Here is a 21029-nt window from a genome sequence, read left to right as displayed (position 1 = left end):
CACTGAACATTTATTGGAAAGACTTCCATCTCCCCAGTGAATTGCCTTGGCATATTTTTCAAAAATCACTTTGTCTATTTCTGACTCTATTCTTTTCCATTAATCTATATATCTATCCCTAAATAATACCCAACAGTGTGAATCACCACAGTTTTATTGTAAGTATTAAAATCAAGTAGACTAGGTTCTTTTTTTTTTTTTTTTTTTTTTTTTTTTATTTTTTTTTTTTCAACGTTTTATTTATTTTTGGGACAGAGAGAGACAGAGCATGAACGGGGGAGGGGCAGAGAGAGAGGGAGACACAGAATCGGAAACAGGCTCCAGGCTCTGAGCCATCAGCCCAGAGCCTGATGCGGGGCTCGAACTCACGGACCGCGAGATCGTGACCTGGCTGAAGTCGGACGCTTAACCGACTGCGCCACCCAGGCGCCCCTAGACTAGGTTCTTAAACTTGGTATGTTGTTTAAATTGTTCTGGCTATTCTAGATTCTTTGAAGTTCCATATAAGTCTTAGAATTAGCTTATCAAGTTCTACAAAAATGCCTATAGGAATTTTGATGGGGATTGTGTTGAATCTTGGAGGGAATTTGGGCAATGTTACCATTTTATTAATACAGAGTTTTCTAATCTCTGAACATGCTACATTTCTCCATTTATTTAGGTCAGAGAAGTTAGGGTGGGAGTCAGAAAGAAAAGAGGTTTAAGAAAGTTGTAATTCTTTTTCAGAAAATAGGAATTTGATATAAATTAAAGCGTGGAATATCTAATTTTGTGATCATACTGAAGTAGGTGAACAAGTCTATAATATTCTATAGAGAAACAAGAAGAGTTAATTCATTAAAGTGGTTCAAGTAAATTAGAATTTCTTTTATGAGATGAAATATTGATAAATTTTATAAATCAGTTTAGTCCTAATATATATAGAACATGTATAAACCTTGGTCACATCCATACTCACAGGGACTCCTCAGTAGGTTTATCAAGTCCATTCATTCCCCCAAAGAGGGTGTCTCTCCCTAAAATGGATTAGCCAATTTTGATTTTCTCCATCTTGTTCCTCTTGAATTCTCTGTGCTTGGCACATTGGTAAATGGTTGTAAACCACTCCATGGATATGTACTTCAAAAGGGAGACTGTGAAATTTTCTAGATGCTTTAGGTAAAAAATCCTGCTCTTGAGGCCAAAAGAATTGTTCCAAAAAAGTTTTTAAAAAAGAAATCTATAAAGATTAACTTCTCTTATATAATCTCTTTTTTAGAAAAATGTTTATTTATTTTGAGAGAGAGAGAGAGAGAGTAATGGAAGAGAGAGAATCCCAAGCAGGCTACACACTGTCAGTGCAGAGCCCAAGGCGGGGCTCGGTTTCATGAACCGTGAGATAGTGACCTGAGCCAAAATCAAGACTTGGACACCCAACTGAGCCACCCAGGTGCCCCCTTGTATAATTTCTTAATTCATCTCTTCACTTTGGCCTTAAAGGCATAAAGTATAGATATACATGAGTAGAAAAATCTTTTTAGTTGAATGGAGTATATTTTCTCAGAAATTTTACCATGGACTTTTTGTTTTTTGGTTTTGTCTCCTTTGAAGAATTCTGGTTGACTGGATCAACAGTCGCATTCCTTACATTTTTTTTAACCATATGTTTTTAGTATTTTAAAAAGTGGTGTGGTATTCAGTCTCCAAGATGGCTCCCAAAGATTCTTGCCTCCTCATATTCACACCCATGGTAGTCCCTTCCTGCATCAAATATTGGCTGAGTCGTGTAATCACTAAGATATTATGGATATCATGGTGCATGATTTCTGAGGCTAGATCAGTAAAGAAGTTGTGGCTTCCATCTTTCTCTCTCTTGAATTATCACTTTGGGAGAAGCTAGTGGCCATGTTGTAAGGATACTCAAGTAGCTGTATAGAGAGGATGTGGCAGGAACTGAGGCCTCCTGAATACAATCAGCACTAATTTGCCAGACATGTGAGTGAGCTACCTTGGAAGCAAATCTTCCAGCCCCAGACAAGCCTTCACACAGTATCACAGCTCTGGTCAACATCTTAATGCAACCCTATGCGAAACTATGTTGGATAATAAAAGTTCATTGTTGGGGCACCTGGGTGGCTCAGTTGGTTAAGCGTCCAGCTCTTGATTTCAGCGCAGTTCATGATTCCATGGTTAATGAGATTGAACCCCTCATCAAGCTCTGTGCCAACAGCATGGAGCCCGCTTGGGATTCTCTCTCTCCCTCTCTCTCTGCCCCTCCCCCCACAAAAAATAAATAAACTTAAAAAAATTAATTGTTGTTTAAGTCACTATGTTTTGTGATAATTTGTTATAAAGCAATCTGTGACTAGTACAACCAGTTAGAAATGCTTCAATAAAAGTTTCCTAAATCGCATTATAAAAACCCTTGTATGACCTTATTGAATATAGTGATAAGCTCTTTTTCTGAGATCTGACTATTTTTTTGCAAGACATGAATGATTCTTGCAATTTTAAGTGACGTGGTAAATGGGCAGGCATTACTTACAGCTTTTCTAGAGAAGGCATTAAGAAAAGCAGTATGAGATTCACTCTCATCCTTATCCGTAGAATGGGAGAGGGGCAGAACATCAGTAATGGTGATCTCTTTTCAGAGTCTCAGGCTCTAAATGAAGGTCAAGAGAGCTCCAGGGTTTCTTCTTTGAACGTCTCTGTCTCAGAAAACGTCTGGCAAAGCAAACAAAAATCTGGTTTCATTTCCCTATTGTTTCACGGATGTATTTTGATGTGGCAAAGTCCGTTCTTTGTGCCACATATCAGCATTGAATGACCGAGGTATAGACTCTTGTGAAACTTTCTTTTAATTACACATGAAGCTCCATAGAATTTCACCCCCAGAACAGTAGAGTTGTTTTGTCAAGTGTTCAAGACCTAAATTTGCCGTTGGCTCACCCCCAGCGCAGTCATGCGATTAGTCACGCAAGTAGTCACAAACCCCCTTTGCCATAAAGGAATCATAGCTAACAGCCCGACCAGGGCTCTTTTCCCAAAATATGTCCCTGAAAACGAAACTCAAACATGCATGTCGGTTTAGACTTATTTTTCATGTTTGTTTTGCCCAAAGCATGGACCATGTCAGGGAAGATGGAGACACCTTCACGGCCGGTTAGTCACATCTCACCAAAGCTTCTCAATGGGCTGTCAGACAAGAAAGGAGCCTCATGTAGCCACCTTAATCAGCATCCCCCATCTGTGAGGTCATCGGGATGTTTCAAACAATTTCCAGCTCTCATTAGTTCAGCGTGTTCCACAGGCAAGTCCTTATCTTTTGTAACTTTTGCTGCCACATCCTGAGAGAGCCTCTCCTCGGAATGACACTTTCCCCATGGGTCAACCCGCGGTAATGAGCCACCAATTGACGTGCCCTTTGCACTCACTGGCAGTATATGTTGATATTAACCTTTCGTGTTGTGAGATGTCGCTTTTACCCTTGGCTTCTGCCATGTAAGTCTCATTATTTCTAATAGGCTGTGGCAATTAGGGTCTTGGGGCTGTTGATCGCAGCCATTTGGAGCAGGGAAGGGGCACTCAGGGAGAACAGCCGCTTTTTCTTTACATGAACAATGTGAGGCATAGCTCAGCCCAAATCTGCAAACAGCGAGGCAGTGGTGGACCTCTGGCCACCGATGGGAAACTCCTCACCAGGTCTTTTCACATGTGCTTTCCTCACACTAGCTACTGGCTGTTTTCAAACCCCTTTTGTGTAGAATGCCATGCTCCGCCCATATTTCAGTGCATTGGATTTGGCCTAATAAGGGATTCATTAAACACAATTATTTGGGAAGGAAATGGGTACGTTCAAAGAGACCTTTCGTTTTTCTTTCTTTCCAAGATGGTTGGCTGGGAGAGAAAAAGGATGACGCAGCCAGCTAGCCATCTTGGGTGGCCCATGGGCCCTGTGAGGAGGCAGTGTTGAGCCCAATGGCCCCAGGAAGGCCCCTCAGCCTTGTGATTGGGAAATCTTGACTCCTGATGGAATTCTGTGGTTGTTGAAATCTGGTAGGCCTCTCATGGCTGTGAATAAGTTAAGAATCCGTTCCCTTAAGGTTAGAAAAATAAACTCGTACAATCCTAAGGGCCTGAGGGGTAAGGAAACGAAGGGGGGAAAGTCTACACTAGAGAAAGTACACAGGAAACCACAAATAACCAAAAACATATAGAGTCAGCACTCACATTCTCTCAGTTTCTTGAACTGAACTGCTTTCTATATTAGGAGGGCAACAAAGCAAAATTAAGCATGCTTGTTGCTTCAGATGGGGTGAGATGGAAGGCTAAGGGACAACTGAGAGGAAAGGCTGGAGTTTATTTGTTTTTTGTTTTTTGTTTTTTTTTTTTATTTAAAAAAAAACTTTTTTTTCAACATTTATTTATTTTTGGGACAGAGAGAGACAGAGCATGAACGGGGGAGGGGCAGAGAGAGAGGGAGACACAGAATCGGAAACAGGCTCCAGGCTCTGAGCCATCAGCCCAGAGCCCGACGCGGGGCTCGAACTCCCGGACCGCGAGATCGTGACCTGGCTGAAGTCGGACGCTTAACCGACTGCGCCACCCAGGCGGCCCAGGCTGGAGTTTATTTGTAAGCGGTGAGGCTTGAATGTTCTACATCAGGATGAAGTGTTTCCAAACAAATGCAAGAAAAATCCCCTATATTAATCTGATTGTTTATGACAATAGCATTTGGGAAAGCCCCTCCAATGACTGCCTCATATATTAAGGGCATGCAGTGTCAGAGACTGCTGAAATTATCACTCTTGGTGATATAATGGTATGGTCTGTTTCTGAGAGGCCCTTGCTGATTTATTCTTTGCTCTGCAAAATGTCACATTAAAACGTAAGTTCATTTCAGTTGGGTTGGTCCACAGTATGAACAGATGGCAGTTGTGATGTGGAGACTTCAAAAGTTATCATTAAAAGTTAATTCTTCCTTGAGTAAGTAAGAAGTCTCCCGAAGCAAGCCATAAGAAGTTTCCCTCCTCCCTCCCCCTTTTCCTTCCTTCCTTCCTTCCTTCCTTCCTTCCTTCCTTCCTTCCTTCCACAGACATTTAACCAACTTGCATGTGAGTAGGTGTTGGGCTGGGAGCTATTGACAGCCCAGCAGTGTGTGAAGCAGGGCCTTGTTTCCAGAGGGCTTCAAAGGGGACTAGATGTACAGAGGATGCTAACCTCAGACAACACAAAAAGAATGATTCACATAAGGGACAGCTGGAATCCAGAAGATAGGTAATATAGTTAATTATTGCCAGGCTTTGAGGTGCCACACTTTATTCTTACCCTCTGTACCAGGGCCAGAATGTAAGCTCCAGTGGGATGAGCACCTAGAACAGTGCCTGGCATCGAGATGCACTGAATATTTGTTAATGAAAAACACAGACATCTTGGTAATGAAACCTCTTGGTAATGACCTCTTATTTGCATTCACAAAGTGCTTTTATCAGGTCACTCTCTGGGTTTTCCACCCCACCTCCACAGCTCTATGGTTGGAGAAAAGGAGTGTGATCAGTATCAAGGGGGAGGATATTACTGGGGGAGTTTAGGGGAGTTTAAAGGCATTTACTTATTTATGCCATTGAGCCTGGCTTTTCTTTCTTGAATCCTTTCCCTCACATTTAGAATCTTGCTACCCAGGCCTCTGGAGGGGTATGAAGGGCTTGGGGCTACATTGCGTGTGGGAGCATCCTGTTCTGGGAAGGCCAAGCAATAACAGGGTAGGGCACAGGATGACTCAGGCCAGCTGCTCTCAGCCCCAGGGAGGAAAGTTTTTGTTCCTCTTATTTTTTGGGCTCATTCTTCCTGACTCTTTCAAGCTGTTAGACCTTAGGCCACCAGGTGAAAGTGTGAGCCTTAGGGAAGGGGCCAAGTTGGCCACTGTACTGCTTTTGGTCTGGGTTGCTCAAGGCTTCTGGGCAACAGAAGTCCTTTCTGTTTTCATGTCCAGCCCAGATCAGCAGATCAGCCAAGATCAGCTAAGGCTCAGGCCCAAGGTCCAGTTGGCAGTGAGGAGTTTACATCACTCTGGAGTCTCCTAGTTTCATAGTTTTCTTAGGAGCTTGTGGAAAGAGTTGGTGGCTTGGAAAAGTGGGGATGTGGGGTTGTCAGGTATTCTTATATTTTGAAAAGTGCAACCAAAATCTTTGTAATACAGAGCACATCTACACAGAAACTGTTGACTCTGCCAGAATAGCATTACAAGGGATGCTCCTTATTTGGTTTGCTAACTTTGAACTCCAGAACCTTAGTAACAACAGGTCTTTCTGGTCCACATTATCTATCTATCTATCTATCTATCTATCCACCTACCCATCCATCCATCCATCCATCCATTCATCCATCCATCCATCCATCCATATACCTATGCTAGTTTTCTAGATCGACCATAACAAAGTACCATAGACTGAGTGGCTTAAACAACAGAAATTTATTTTCTCACAGTTCTGGAAGCCAGAAGTCTGAGATCAAGATATCAACAGGGTTGATTTTTTTTTTTTTTTTTGTCCTTGGCTTAGACATGGCCATCTTTGGTGTGTGTGTGTGTGTGTGTGTGTGTGTGTGTGTGTGTCCTAATTTCCTTTCCTTTTCTTTTTTTTTAAATGTTTTAAAATATTTATTTATTTTTGAGAGAGAGAAACAGAGCATGAGTAGGGGAGGGGCAGAGAGAGAGAGGAGACAAAGAATCTGAAGCAGGCTCCAAGTTCTGCACTGTCAGCACAGAGCCCAACATAGGGCTTGAACCCATGAACTGTGAGATCATGACCTAAGCCAAAGTCAGATGTTTAACCGACTGAGTCACCCAGGCGGCTTTTCTTATAACTTCTTTTTCTTATAAGGACACTAGTCCTATTAGATTAGGACTCACCCATATGACTTCCTTGTATCTTAATTACCTTGTTAAAGACCCAAACAAAGCTACATTCTGAGCTCCTGGGGGTTAAGACATCAACAAATGGATTTTAAGAAGACATAGTTCAGCCCATAACATACCCACCCACCCATCATCTGCCTATCTATCTGTCTGTCTGTCCGCCCATCCATCCATCCATCCATCCATCCATCCATCCATCTCTCACAATACCTAAAGGGGATTTTAGAAAATAATAAAAAGGATTGCAAATTACTGAACCCATTGAACAGTTGACAGATGAGAAAACTAAAGCTCAGAGAGGGCAAGCAGCTTTCCCAGGGCAGCACATCTAGTTTCTGGTGGAAACTGCACTCAGTGCTAAGTTTTTAGTCTTAAAATCCAGCATTTGTTTTCTACGATGTCATGACTCCTGGAAAAGCAATTAAACTTCCTCCCTCTTGCATCCCAGTTAGGATCCCATAAGTGACCCTTATTAAGAAGAGTCTTCTAAATGTAATAATAAAGACCTCATGGGAGAGGGTGAATTATGAAGCTGGATCTGGAAAGAATTCTGTGGCGTGACTAGGCTGTTCATGCTGTTGTCAGCTATAATTCAACAAGAGCTCTTACAGAAGACTTTTTAAATTTATGAGACATAGAATTTCAAGTGGGGCCCCCCCCCCCCCACCACCAAGTACCGTGTCTATAAATGGCCAAATGACTCGGGACCCTTTTCTTTTGTATGTTTATAGTTATCTCGTGCCAAAATACAACATTGAGGTACTTCTTTCAGAAAATACAATTAAGTATGCTATGGTAAACTAGTATTTGGAAGTAAAGTTGGTGGTGAATGGGTACTTCCCAGCCACGAGGGGACCACGTGGGGCAGCAAGATCGGCCCTCTGACCTTCCCTTCAGAGGGAAGAATTCTAAGGAAGAGTGCACACACCTTACACAAGGTCATCATTTTCTCCATAGCTTTTTCAATATTGGGTGACAAACCACAGCTAGCGTCTGTTCCTAAGAGACTGTAAGGCATTTTTTTCGGTTTAATTTTAAACTACTTCTCAGAATTGAGAGAATTTCATGATTTTACAACCTGACCAGTGGTTTGGGCTTTCAATTATTTGATGCATGGAAAATCTCATAAAGAAGTGTTTTCTTTATGTATTTATATATGTATGTATGTATGTATGTATTTGAGAGAGAGAGAATGAGTGGGGGCAAGGGTCAGAAGGAGAGAGAGAGAGAGAGAGAGAGAGAGAGAGAGAATCTCAAGCAGGCTGCACACTCAGTGCAGAGCCCAATGCAGGGCTGGATCCCACGACTTTGGGATCATGACTTGAGCCAAAATCAGGAGTCAGAGGCTCAACCAACTGAGCCACCCATGCGCCCCAAGACGTATTTTAGATAGAAGGTTCATGTTCATTTGTATTTCAAGTGGATGGCTGCACACCAAAATCCAGTGGTGTGGTATCTTGCAATGAGGAGATTCAGTTTGACATTGTATAAAATAATATTCCCTGGGTTTCAAGTTTTCACGTTTCAAAGTGAAAAATAAGCCTTGTATTGAAATGGCTGATTCTAGAATCCAAAGAACCTTGAGATCCCACAAAGGTGAGAGATGGGGGTGTTTTGGGTAAGGAGAGAGGGTGTTTGTGGGTAATAAAGACAGTGTCCGGGGGCTTTACTCCCTGTACCTCTCCCTCCGGGAGAATCTCCTATCCTGCATTGGTTTTGCAGACCTACCTTCTACAGAGTCCTCTGATGAAGGGAAGGGGAAACCAGGCTTTGCAGCTAGAAGACCAGAGCTTCTTGAATGAGAAAATTGTTCACAGCTGTGTGTTTTCTAGGTTAAACAGCTCAACCTCTTCCAGCTTTGCATGTAATTATCTTGGCTGGATGAGCTAGAGACTTTGTCTACACTGCAGCATGACTCTTAAATTCACATGAGTGATTGCCTTACATGGAAATCCCAAGCATATTTTTATTCTGTCCTCCAGTATTCTACTGAGCAGAGTGCAGAAGTGATGAACTCCTTCAGCTGTCCTGCTATTAGGTCACTGGCAATGGGGTGACCACTTCATCCCAGTTGGCCTGGGACTATCTTGGTTTGAAAACAGAAAATCCTGCGTCCTAGAAACCCCTGCAGTCCTGAGCACCCTACAAGCAGCACTAAGGCTGCTGGGTGGCAAAGAAAGGTGGAGTAAAGCAGCAAAGTGGAGATGAAGAGTTAATCCTGATAGAAATGCAGCTCTGGGAGGAAACCAGGCAGCCAGGCGGTGCCATCAAGGAAGCTGTAAGCCCTGCTGTTCTCTCTCCAGGGTCTGTGCAAAGCTGTGTGCCCCTATCTTGAGGAGGAGGTATCTCTGGGGGCTTCTGCCTCACTGCTTAGCTGGAAAACTACCTACCTTTAGACTATCTAGGAACTGTCACTCTATTTTTCTTACGAGACCTTGGCTGACTAAAACCTATAGCAACATAATATGCTCTACAAGGAAAATCAGTATGAATTCCTACCCTACAAAAACATCTTTCCTGGCTGTGTCACAAAATAGGCCCCAAGCCACAGTCGTTAAAGGCTGGGCACTTCTCTGCAACACACAGGCGAGAAGTTTGGACTGTCATTTCTAATATTATTCTGTTCTCAAAGCAATCAGGATTTCTTGGAAGTTGGTTGAGTCCGGCTGTAGGATAGGAAGAAAAAACACACGAAAAACAGCATCTTGTTGCTGTGGCCTGAAAACAAAGGGATTTCAAGAGTATCAGTACGGTGCTGGATGGAGTTTCTACTCGCCCGGCTGTGGACATGTGAACATCAAATAATGAATACAATGATGGCAAATTGGTACAGGGTGAGCCAGTGAAAGGCGATGCGTTCATAATAATACGCTAGAGCAATAAGCATGTAAAAACCATAGTTTTAATACAAAAGAGAGGTGAACGTAATCGAACAGTTTATTAGTATATGTAAGTGTTCTTTTAAAAAATATTGAGTACATGTGTGTTTCAGAGTATTGATTTGTGGGACACCTGGCTGTCAGAGTTGGTTGAGCTTCTGACTTTGACTCAGGTCATGATCGCTAAGGTCACGATCTCACATTTTGGGGGTTCAAGCCCCATGACAGGCTCTGTGCTGACAGCTGAGAGCCTGGAGCCTGCTTTGATTCTGTCTCCCTCTCTCTCTGCCTCTCCCCTGCTTGTTCTCTCTCTCTCTCTCTCTCTGTCTCAAAAGTAAATAAACATTAAAACAATTATTGATTTGTGTTTGTTTTATCACAAGCAGGAGAGAAGCAGCACAGGGGGCTGTGAGTCAGCCACCCCGTCCCTGGAAAAGTAAGATCTGTTCCAAGAACAGAAGGAACCCAGTGGCATCTGCAGTCATATTTATTAATCAGGTGGGAAGGAGGGTTTAGTGAATACAAGAGAGCTGGCTCCGGAACGTGTTTCACACTGATGAATAATCTAGCATTCTTGAGAGGGAGAGGTAATCTTTCACTTCTTAAGAGAAAAGAATCTCAGGATGGCCCCACCAATGGAAACAAACAACTGCTAAAGGAGGCAATGCTTTTTCTGGCGGGGGGTAGGGGTGGTGGTAGGGGGAGAAGGCAGAGCTCTTTCATTGGGCAGCTCGTGCTGTGGGCAGGCCGGCTGGGTGTGCGGCATCAGCGGTAGAGGTAGTTGGCCTGGATGTGGCCATGATCACAGCCTCCCACCTGTCCCTGTTGTCGAGCATCTTCTTGTTGAACAGCAGCTCCTTGTGCGTCTCTGCAGAGAACTCAAAGTTGGGGCTCTTGACGATGGTGTCCACAGGGCAGGCCTCCTGGCAGAAGCTGCAGTAGATGCACTAGGCCGGGTGGATTATCATAGCGGGTGGTCCAAGGCTGGACCTCTCTGGTGATGACCTGGGCGGGGCAGATAGCCTCGCAAAGCTTGCAGGTGATGCTGCGCTCTGGTCTGGATGGATAGTGGCACAGTGTACGCTCCCTGCAGATGCATGGGCTCAGCGGGCCCTTCTCAAGTGGGTAGTTACTTTTACAAAGGAAGAAACAGAGACGAGAAAGGTATGGTGAATCAGACTATCTTAAACAAAGCTTCTTTCTTCCACCATTTCAAACGGGATCAACTAAGACCTCAAAGAGAAAAAAAAAAAAAAAAGAGTATGGAAGATAATGCAGATAAAAGAGCTAGTTAGGTAGATTTAAACCTGAGCTCTAAGTGGACTGAAAAAGATGAAGCTCTATTGATGATATGACCGGATTGCCTGCAGCCTGCCATGAGATTTGGTTACAAAAAAATAGCACATGCTGGGCTGCAGATAGCAGGGTGTGGGGAAGGGGTTCAACCAGAGGCAGTAGTGACTGGTGCAGGACAAAGGAGGAGGAATGATCTGGTTCCCAAAGCTGGGGATGGAAATGTGGAGCTCTCTCCCCTTCTGTGCCCTGTGGTGGCAGTGCAGAGGAACCGAGCCACACAAAGTGAATGGCAAGATGGGAGCTGTGGGAACATGGTGCCTTGGCTCTGGTTAGTTCCTACTGGGTATTGAGTAACTTCGCGTGACAGGAGCAGAGAGGCTGGGAAGACAGATGAGGCCGGGGAGTAAGGGTCAGGGCATGTAGATTTCAGAGACGGGGGAGGCCATGGATGATTCTTTGGAGCATCACAGCTGCCTCTCTGGGGAGCAAACAGGCCATTTCAAGATGGGGAGAACCGCGTGTCTGGTGGCTTAGGGTTGCTGTTGTCAGCAGTTACTAGAAAATGTTTTTAAGCAAATATGCTCATGCAAACACACCCATGCACACTCATTCATTCCTAAATACAAGCTGGACTTTTTCCTGCAGAGGCAAAATGCCTACAGAAGGGTTTCTGCACTTTATTGACTAGGAGAGTAACACGTTAGGATTCCCTTCCCACAAGAGCTCAGTGTTCGTTCTCCTTGGAATGCAGATCGGGTGGTCAAGCTAGACCCGTGCTGCCTTTTCCTTTTCTGAATGTTTGGCATCATCAAGTTTTACTTACAGGCAATCGTGTGGCTTCAAGACAATGTCCCTTGGGCCATTTCTTTACTCTGGTAATTCACAAGGTGGCTTGTGCTACCCTGGGAAATGATGGGAGAAGGACCACTGGTGGCTGAAGAATGGTTGAGGTCAGGAGCCAAGACAAACTTGGAAGGATGGCCAGCGTGCTAGGTACCAAATGAAAATAAACAAAAGAAAACCAGCCACAGAATCAACCTCACATGGCCTGCATGGTGCCTCAGAGGCCATAGAGTAGTGGCTCTGGCTTCCCCAAACAGAAACCCTTGGCCAAGCGAGAATTGTCCATGTCAGGGGCTGCAAGGTGCTCTTCGCAATCACAAAACAAGAGAATGTGAGGTCATTGTCAGAAGTCTGAGCCTGAGGCCAGAGTAAGCCCCTACCTCTCTGATACTGAGCTTGAGAGCTAAGCATGCTCCAACACCCAGGGGAACCCCATTGGCTACACCTTGTTACCTCCCATCACTGAAGCTGTTCCCAAGCACCCTAGGCCCCTTAGGGAAATTAATGGTGATTGGAGATGAACCTAGATCTGCAGTTAAGTTAGAGGCATTCTAGGAGCCAAACGGGAGGAAATAGGGGAGGGTATAAATTAAAGAGACAAAAAGGGTTTTTGTTTTGTTTTGGTTTTTGGTTCTGATGTCTGAAGCAGTACTGGGACCCAGATTGAAACTCTGTGGAGCCATGACCTATAGGGGATGGAGAACTCTGCCAATCTGAAAGCTTAACAGCCAGCACTGAATATGGCTCTGAATCAGCCACCTACTGCTTCTCTTCCGTGTACATTGTCATGGGATCTATCTGGAAGAGAGAGACCATGGGGGTATCATACGGGCCAGGGAGCAAATGACCAATCAAGCAGCAGAGAGGTTGAATCACAGGAAACTGTCATTTTGTAGGTTGAAAGTTATTAAAAAGCCATTGAAAATGGCTGCTATTTTGACCATTTTTTTGGGGGGGGGTGCTGTAAAATGGCTGTTCCAGGAAGTTCTAATATTTTCTAGTTTTCTGTGCCTGTGTCATGCTGGGCACTGTGGAGGTACCAGAAATTTCAGAACCACCCTCGTCCGTGGGAGTCAGCAAACTATGATCCACAGGCCAAATCCAGCCCAATGCCTGTTTCTGTGGTTTCACTGGAACACAGCCACTCCCATTTGCTTACTTATTGTCTGGGACTGCTTTCCAGCTACTGGAGTTGTGAGTTGAACAAAGACTGTACCATCCACAAAGCTTAACTATTCATTGTCTACACCTTTATAGAAAAAGTTTGCTGACCCCTGCATTATATGGTATGAGCGACAATAATCACTATGAAACGTTACCATTTTTCATCACGATTTAGCTCCTCTCTTTCTCTGCTTTACCTTTCATCATCATTCTTTTTCCTCCTCTACTTGGCTGAATTTTCAGCCTCCCCTTTCCTTGGACTTCTTCACTGTTCTTCCTTGTTCCCAGTCTGCTCCTCTATGTCCGTGTCCCTTCCTGCTCTCCTCTGTTCATTTCTTCTCCCTCTGTTTCCCCGCTTCTGCTTCATCATTGTCCATCTCTGCCACCTCTTATGTCTGCTTCAACTTCTTTCCCTCCTTCTTTTCATCAGTGTCTTCTCCTTGGAACGGTTTGAATTAGGAGGGATGGGCTGGCTTCCCATTCCCCCATTTAGAGCAGCCTTCTCTTGCTCTAACACAGCCTTGTGTTTGTTTCCCTCTTAGGTCTGCCCAGTCCATGGGTGAGGAAAGGTAGCATGTAAGATCAGTGACCATTGAGGTTGGTTGGCTGTCTGCCCTGATTGGTCAGCGTCAGATATTTTGAAAGCCATTCCTTCTGTGAGATCATCTGCCTCAGCCAGCCAGCCAGCTCAAAATTTAGAAATGCTGTCCATATACCTTTTTCTTAGGAACTCCGTTAGTCACTGTTTGTGGGCTCAGCCTCCGGAGTTTTAATGAGACTCTTTTATTGTTTTTAATAGCATTGTGAGGCAGTGTCTAGAATCCAGAAATTAAGTCCATTCAAAATTAGGATGGGTCTGTGTGTTGGGTGGTGCCTTTCTTTCCACAAAGTAATGTGTGTTTTGAATCTGAGACACTTGTGGTCAGTGCTTCTCAGAAGCACGTACCACTGGTTGCTAAAGACTTTCTTATGCAATAGTGTAGGGAGAAAAATCAAAACCGGGAGTCATTTTTAAGTAATTTTCAAAGATACACCAAACCTTGTCACACCCCTCATCACTGATTCCAGAGTGACAAGTAGCCTCATATTGTAGAGCCATCAACCACCAGCCCAGCCCACAACTGAATCAGGGGAGAAAGTATGCAGAACACGGCAGCCTCAGAATTCACCTGGCTTTAGAGGATGCTCCTAAAATATGTTTCAGGGGCAAAGACTGGGTTGCGTTTGTCTAGAATTTGAATCTATTCACTCTAGTCACTCTTCTTACCCTTTCAAAAGTTTTTGTTAAACACTTGCTCTCTTTTCTCAACACTATGGTGAGTACAGCGGTTCTGATTTCTGTATAATACATTTTTGAAACTTTTGGGCAAACCACTTAATCGTATCTAACAGAAAAGTCATAAATAGAAACAAAGAGAAAAGGATTCAGCCAAACAATATATAGTAGATATTTGGGTTAATCCTGCAGCTTCTATTTAGTTTTTGCCCATTAGCCCTCGTTTCAGTTTGGGGATCCATTTGTCTCTACAGAACCTGATTCTGGGGGTGGAGCATGTGACCCCGATCAGCATATTTGACTCCACGGTCATTGTGATTGGTTCTGGGTGGGCATGTGACTAAGCAGATCCAGTTAGGGTGAATTTCAAGATTCTTGCTTGGAATTCTGCTCAGTATCAGGGTCTATCAATTCTTTTTTATTTAAAAAATTTTTTTAATGTTTATATTTGAGTGAGAAAGAGACAGACCATGAGCAGGGGAGGGGCAGAGAGAGAGAGAGAGAGACACAGAATCAGAAGCAGGCCCCAGGCTCTGAGCTATCTGCACAGAGCCCGATACTGGGCTTGAACTCATGAACTGTGTGATCATGACCTGAACCGAAGTCGGATGCTTAACTGACTGAGCCACCCGGGTGCCCCTATCACTTCTTCTTTTGAAGTGTCTCTTATTTTCTTCCCTTCCTTCCTGTTCTTCCCAGCATTATTCACTTCGAGGCCTTGAATTGCTCCCTACATCTCCCTACATTGTCTACTCCCTTGAATTCGTCTTCCTCTCTCTTGCTGGACTCGTGTACCCAAAGAAACTTTTAAAACTTTACTGGATTCCCCATTAATGGAAAAACAAAGTGTACATAGCTCAGCATGGCATTCTGTGTGGTCCACTCATTGCAGCCATCTAGCTCTTTAACCTGGATTTCCTACAGTTTCAACTGAAACACAGGAATAGAATGACGGTCTTTTTGAGGGCAAAAACTTTATCATGAGCTGTGTTCATAGTCCTTCCCAGGGACTTTTCTCAGGAAACACTGAAATCTGAGCCTAAGTCTGCAGCTAGATCCACACTGTAGGCATCTATGCTGGGGAGTACCAGTGCTAGCAGAGTCAGTGCTAACAACCCTGGGCTCTGTGAGCACCGCATCCTTTATAAACTCCTCAGAACAGTGTGTCCCAGCAAAATGTGTATCCCTTCCAGATGTTAAATAAACTTATTAAAGCAATATGTATCTTGCATGCGGTCAACTCTGAAATGATGGCCGTTTTAAACATTTGTGACTTTAACATAACTGAAACAGATATTGGCTAATGTCTAATTGTTCTGCCTTTTAGAACAGATGTCAATCCATCAAGGATGTACTTTGTTGGGACACTCTGTAACAGGAAGCCATGACAAAAGTGTCTGTTGACTTATTGTAACCTGGGAATTAGTGCTGTGCTGAGAGAAGTCTCTATTTGCTTTTTTAATAACAGAAACCCTGGCCCACGGTGGCCTGTGTGCTCTGAGAGAATGTGCCGAGCCCCAGCCTTGTTTTTCTCTTGCTTTCTGTGACAGGGTGCTCCTCCCCACAAGCCTTTGCCAAGCCTTTATGCAATTTGAGTCAAAACATTCTGCATCTGAGCTCATCACATGTGAAAAAAGGGTTTCAACAACAGCTCAACATGTAAAAGTACTGGGGGCTTTTTCAGTCAGTGCTTTAATTCGAATTTACTGAAGCTTGGAAAACTGCATGCAGTTTGTTCAGTGTCTTAGCATTCCCCACTCTGGGCCGAAGTGAAGCAGTTGGCTTCCTGCTGTCGACTAAACAAATGAATAAAGATTCATTTGAAGGTGGTATGTAGACAGTGTATCCATGGCTCTAAGTATTGTCCATTTCACTGGGTGACTTGGGGGTGTTTTTACATATCCAATGGCCCATTCTGTGCTGATTCTGTGCTCAAAGTAAAAATTAACATTCGTGAAGACCATCTCATCTGGTGTGGATTTCAGCTAGAAATCCCTCTAACTTCTAAAAGGAGAAGTAGATCCAGTTTGTATTGATTCTTTACTTTCATGGAGGGAGATCTAGAAGTGAAATTAGGCTTCTTTTAGGACTCAGGGTCAGGAAGAACCAGGTGAGAATATATGAAGAAGACAAGAATGGCTTGAGGAGGGAGAATGGGGGATGAATGGATGAAAGTCACATCTACTCTTCACTGCTTTGTCAAGTCATATAGGGACACCAGAACCTACCTGGTGCTCCCTTATTCTTCTCTCTGAGGATTTCTTAGCCCAGGACCTAATGACCACCTCCATCAGAAGGTCATCATATAGTCATGTATTTGTGCTCCAATAACTGAATTTGACTTTTTAAAGCTGCCCTAACCTGCATCCCTGACTTACTGATGGTGAGACTGTATGACCCACACTCCCAAGAATGGTGAAGAGGATGGATGAAAATCAGAGGAGATGATTCATTGACCAAAGATATATAAACCATATTAAGTTTAATCATAGATAATACAGAGAGGAAAATTTCTCCCTTGGAATCGTGCATGTTTATCAGTTTTATGTAGATATTGACTGCCTTTGCCATATGTAAAATTTTATGCTTTTATGGGACTTTTCTTAAAAATGTCTCTTGGTCAAAGTTGAACAAGTTACTGACTTGAATTTGGGGTAGAGTGGTAAGCCCATCAGAAGGTAGACATGAGCTCAGTGGAAAGTAGATTCACAGATGAAAAGGCTCTAAAAATGTGGGATTCCTGGAATATTGTATATGTCTTTCTTTTTCTCTTTGCTGCCTGTCAAGTTTTCAAAGGAAAAAAAAAGCCTGTCTTCTTTTGATGACTCTGAAGAAATGCTTACCATCAATGGTAGAGGCAAGAAGTGTATCTCTCCTATGTAACCTGGGGTTCTCTCAAAACACCCAAGGTGCAGGGCTCTTTGGGAGCCCAGTGTGGCAAAATGGTGCCTTTCCAGATGTATGCTGGTGAGTAGAGATTCTCCCCAGGTCATGGGCTACAGCCTGAAAGGGACTTTAAATTTCCTGCTGGTTATACCCAGCTTGTATGGAACTGGAAGAGAATTGGGATCCATGTTCTAAGAGAAGAGGCTTCCCACATTGAGCCGGGCTTTCCAACTTCTTGGATCTCTTCTCCTCTTCCAAATCAATTTGCAATCCTCACTGACCTCAGAGACCCTTGCCTTTTATCTTTCATCCAGCCCTAAGTCATCTCGCAGGACAGAATTTTGATTTTGGGGAAGTGGGGTGGGGAGGGTCCTTTCCAGATTAAACAAGGAGAAAGAAACAGTCAGTATTAGAGGAACACACTGCTCCCTGCCTTGTTGCATAGTTTTGTAGGTAATGATAAAACCTTGCTTGGAATGACTGAAGGGCAGACCAGGTTAACGAATGATCTGAAATACTGAGAACTATGGAAAGGATGCATGGTTATAACTAACATGTATATGTAATGTACATGAACTAGTGGCTAAGAAAGGGTCCTCAGCACTCCCAGGGTGAGGCCCCGCTGGTTTGCTTTAATGAATTGAGAAATACTATTGGTATTTAGCATGTTTCTCACTGGCAAGCGACTACATATGGAAATATTTGAAAACAGCTTATGCTCCTGAGTAGCTTAGACTTTCTCTTATTTACCTTGTTGTTGACATAAAATCTTTCGCTGGTGCACACTTTAGACCACTTTGTGTCCCACTGGCGATTAGCGCATCATGGGCAACAGACTGAATCAGACTTTAGCACGTGTTCTTACTGGGAACTTGATAAACTCCACTGAGGAAGGTTAAAGAAGAGGGAGCAAAGCAGACTCATGCCATTCAACAAATGTTTGTTGAGTCTTTCTCTTTCCTGCCCAAACAGTTCTTGATGTGGTAAACTGGGGCAATATGAGTAGAGCAGCTAAACACAAAAATAAACAAACAGCACCCACACAGTCTAGGAACCACACTCTGGCCACAGACACCTCTTTCCCCCTCACATCTCTCAGCCAAAAGGCCAAGAACAGAGGCCAAACACAGATTTGAATTTCACTTCCTCTCCCTTCTTCTACCCAAACTCTGGGGATTAGGGACTAGACAGTAGGAGGTGGAAAGAAGAGAAACAAAATCTGAATAACCACAAAAGCAAATGGCCTTGGGGTAGATTCTAAAGCTGACCACAGGAAAAGGAAATCACTAAATATTTTGGTTTTATCTGTGTGTGTGGACTTTTATTTGAGTCCCACTGCTTAAAATACCGTCTAGTCTCTCTTTGCGTGTATCTCTCTGCTCCTAATTTCCTCCACATCTTTAATGCGCCCTGTGTTCATCTTTGAACATTATTTTCACTTGAAGTTCATGCGTTTTCCTCACTTTAGCTAAAATAGAGACCGTTTATGAATTTCTCTATATTCTCTACTCTGGCTTCAAGTGTTCTGCCAGCTTTTGAGAAGTCAGTCATAACTTACAACTTCTGAGTTCCATTTTTTTCTTACTTCTCCAATTGCTTTTTCTCATAGTTCAATATTTGGCCTATCGCTCTGACCCATTCCTTTCCTCTGCGCGCACAGAGGCTTTATTTATTTTTGGTCATCCCTTTCTGAAAAGTCCTCTGACCCAGAGGCTACACTGCATTTATATGAAGCCAATGAAGTTAAGAGGGCAGAGGGCAAAGTGCCATTCGACATGGTGTCATTTTGGGGTGAGGACTAGAGATCCTGACTCATGCACAGCACATCAACATCCAACCCAAACCAGAGTCTGTCTGGCATCAGCAGTTTTCAGCATAAAGAGCTTGAGGATAGGGAAAGTCAAGGAGGTAAGACCTTCCCACCTGCCTCCCTCTACCTCACCCTTGCTCCCCTCCCCCACATCTCAGGGTCTCTGAGGGTTCTGATGGACACAGCTGTTATTTCTGTTTTGAGAATGCAGCACATCCCCTTAAGCTTGGTATCAGAGTCAAGGGTATTGCCCGAAAGGATTCCTGCTTTCCTAGGAACTACTTTCTCCAGAGGAGGAACTACCTCCCAGGAACTACTTCCACCGCCACCATAGTGGCGGTGCCAACAGGTGGCTCAGTGGGGGCACAAGGGCCCGCATCTCTAACAGCTTTTTTTCAAACCACTAGCAGTCAGCATGCGGCAGAGCGTGTGGCCAAAACTATCATATGAACAAGTATATAAAGCCGTTGAGAAAGCATGTGGTTAAAATTATTATGTGCAACAACATTTGAAAAACAATTGGCAAAGCCTGTGTTGAAAATGTATCCCATCATGATTTGTAGAAGGAAGACACTAAGAAAGTGCTGTACTTTGCCACTGGAAAAATGGATAGTGTAAAGAGGAAAATAACCTAGATTTTGATCCTGTCAAGTCCATTTAAGAAACCCTGTAGGCGGATTGGGAGCTGCTGGTGGCGGCTGGTGAGTGGGGCAGCTAGCAAGCACGTCCCCCACGTAAGCTCAGCGGGGGGACTCATTATCCCAGCGGCTGGCCCAGTCTCCATCATCTCCCAGCCCCTCCTATTGAACAATTCTAGAGCTTCTGCTGGCTGCGGGTGAGGAGCACGGGTGCAGGGATCTGGATTGTGGGACCAGGTAGGGCAGAGAAAGACTCTGTGATGGGTGGAGTTTGAAAACTCAGGAGTCCACTTTCATTTCTCCTCACGGTGCTGCCGTTCACTGACATTTATTTGTTATTTTGCATGTGCCAGGAACTTCATCTGTTTTATCTGTAGTCCTTCCAACAACCTTGAACGGGAGATATTTTCTCTTCGTTTTCTTGAATGAAACCCATTGGTTTGATAAGTTAGAACACACACAGCTACAAAAGGCAAAGATCCCACGAAGATGTCTGACCGTAAACCTGACCCCCTTCCTGCACCCATGTCTCTGCAAGGATCGTGGACTGACCTACAGAATACAGAAACCCCTGCAGTTGAGAAATGGCTTATGGCAAATTTTAGCCTGATTTTATAGACAATTCCATTTTATCATTCAGAGATAAACAAATTTCCCTTTGCAGGCACAAAAGGCCATCTGTGCAGCCTAAAACAACATTCTAACCTCCTATCCAATTTCCTGTCTGCATATCTTTTTAGAGTAATTATGGCTCATCTCTCTAGGTTTTCCATTGATATCTATGTTCTGTTGATTTTTCTCCAGATGCATTGGGGGGCACATGTCCAAATTAAATATCATTGATTTCCTCCCTCTGTCCTTTACTCTCTGTGGGGTTTGTGTTATATTCCAATTAGTATCTTACAAACCTGGGCTGTAGGCTGTTAACTACACATCCGTGACACGAGACAACGAGCTCAAGGCATTCACGTCTACCTGTTATTTAATCTTGAACTCCTCAAGATTAGACCTTGATCATAGGTAATGCTTGGCATCAACCACTAAAGGACACATCTGACTTTCAGCTTAAACACTCAATTTGCCCTCCTCATCCTCACCTGCCCCCCAAGCCATTAGGCAGTGTGTAATTGTCTATAGCTCATAAATAAAAGTTAAGGCCAGCAGGATTGCAAGGCTTGCCCAGGCTTATGCAATGATAGAACCGTGAACAGGACTAAAAGCTTTTATTGTCATGACTATAAAAGATTAAAACCATTCATGCTTTACGTGCGTTTTATAAAAAAATAATTGACGAGTATTTATTAAATTGCTCTTTATTTGTTGGAGTGAAAAACAACTTTCA

General features: G+C 43.6%; 1 pseudogene; it reads right to left on the bottom strand.

Moving 5' to 3' along the window:
• Positions 1-10539: 10539 nt before the first annotated feature.
• Positions 10540-21029, bottom strand: part of LOC121044521 (NADH dehydrogenase [ubiquinone] iron-sulfur protein 8, mitochondrial-like) — a 33971-nt pseudogene continuing 23481 nt past the window's right edge.

This window comes from Herpailurus yagouaroundi, unplaced genomic scaffold (genome assembly GCF_014898765.1).
Source record: "Herpailurus yagouaroundi ecotype Mexico unplaced genomic scaffold, PumYag 188, whole genome shotgun sequence".
NCBI classification, from domain to species: Eukaryota; Metazoa; Chordata; class Mammalia; order Carnivora; family Felidae; genus Herpailurus; species Herpailurus yagouaroundi.
Note: the sequence above shows the minus strand (reverse complement) of the source record. Positions and strands in the feature narration are given on the sequence as shown.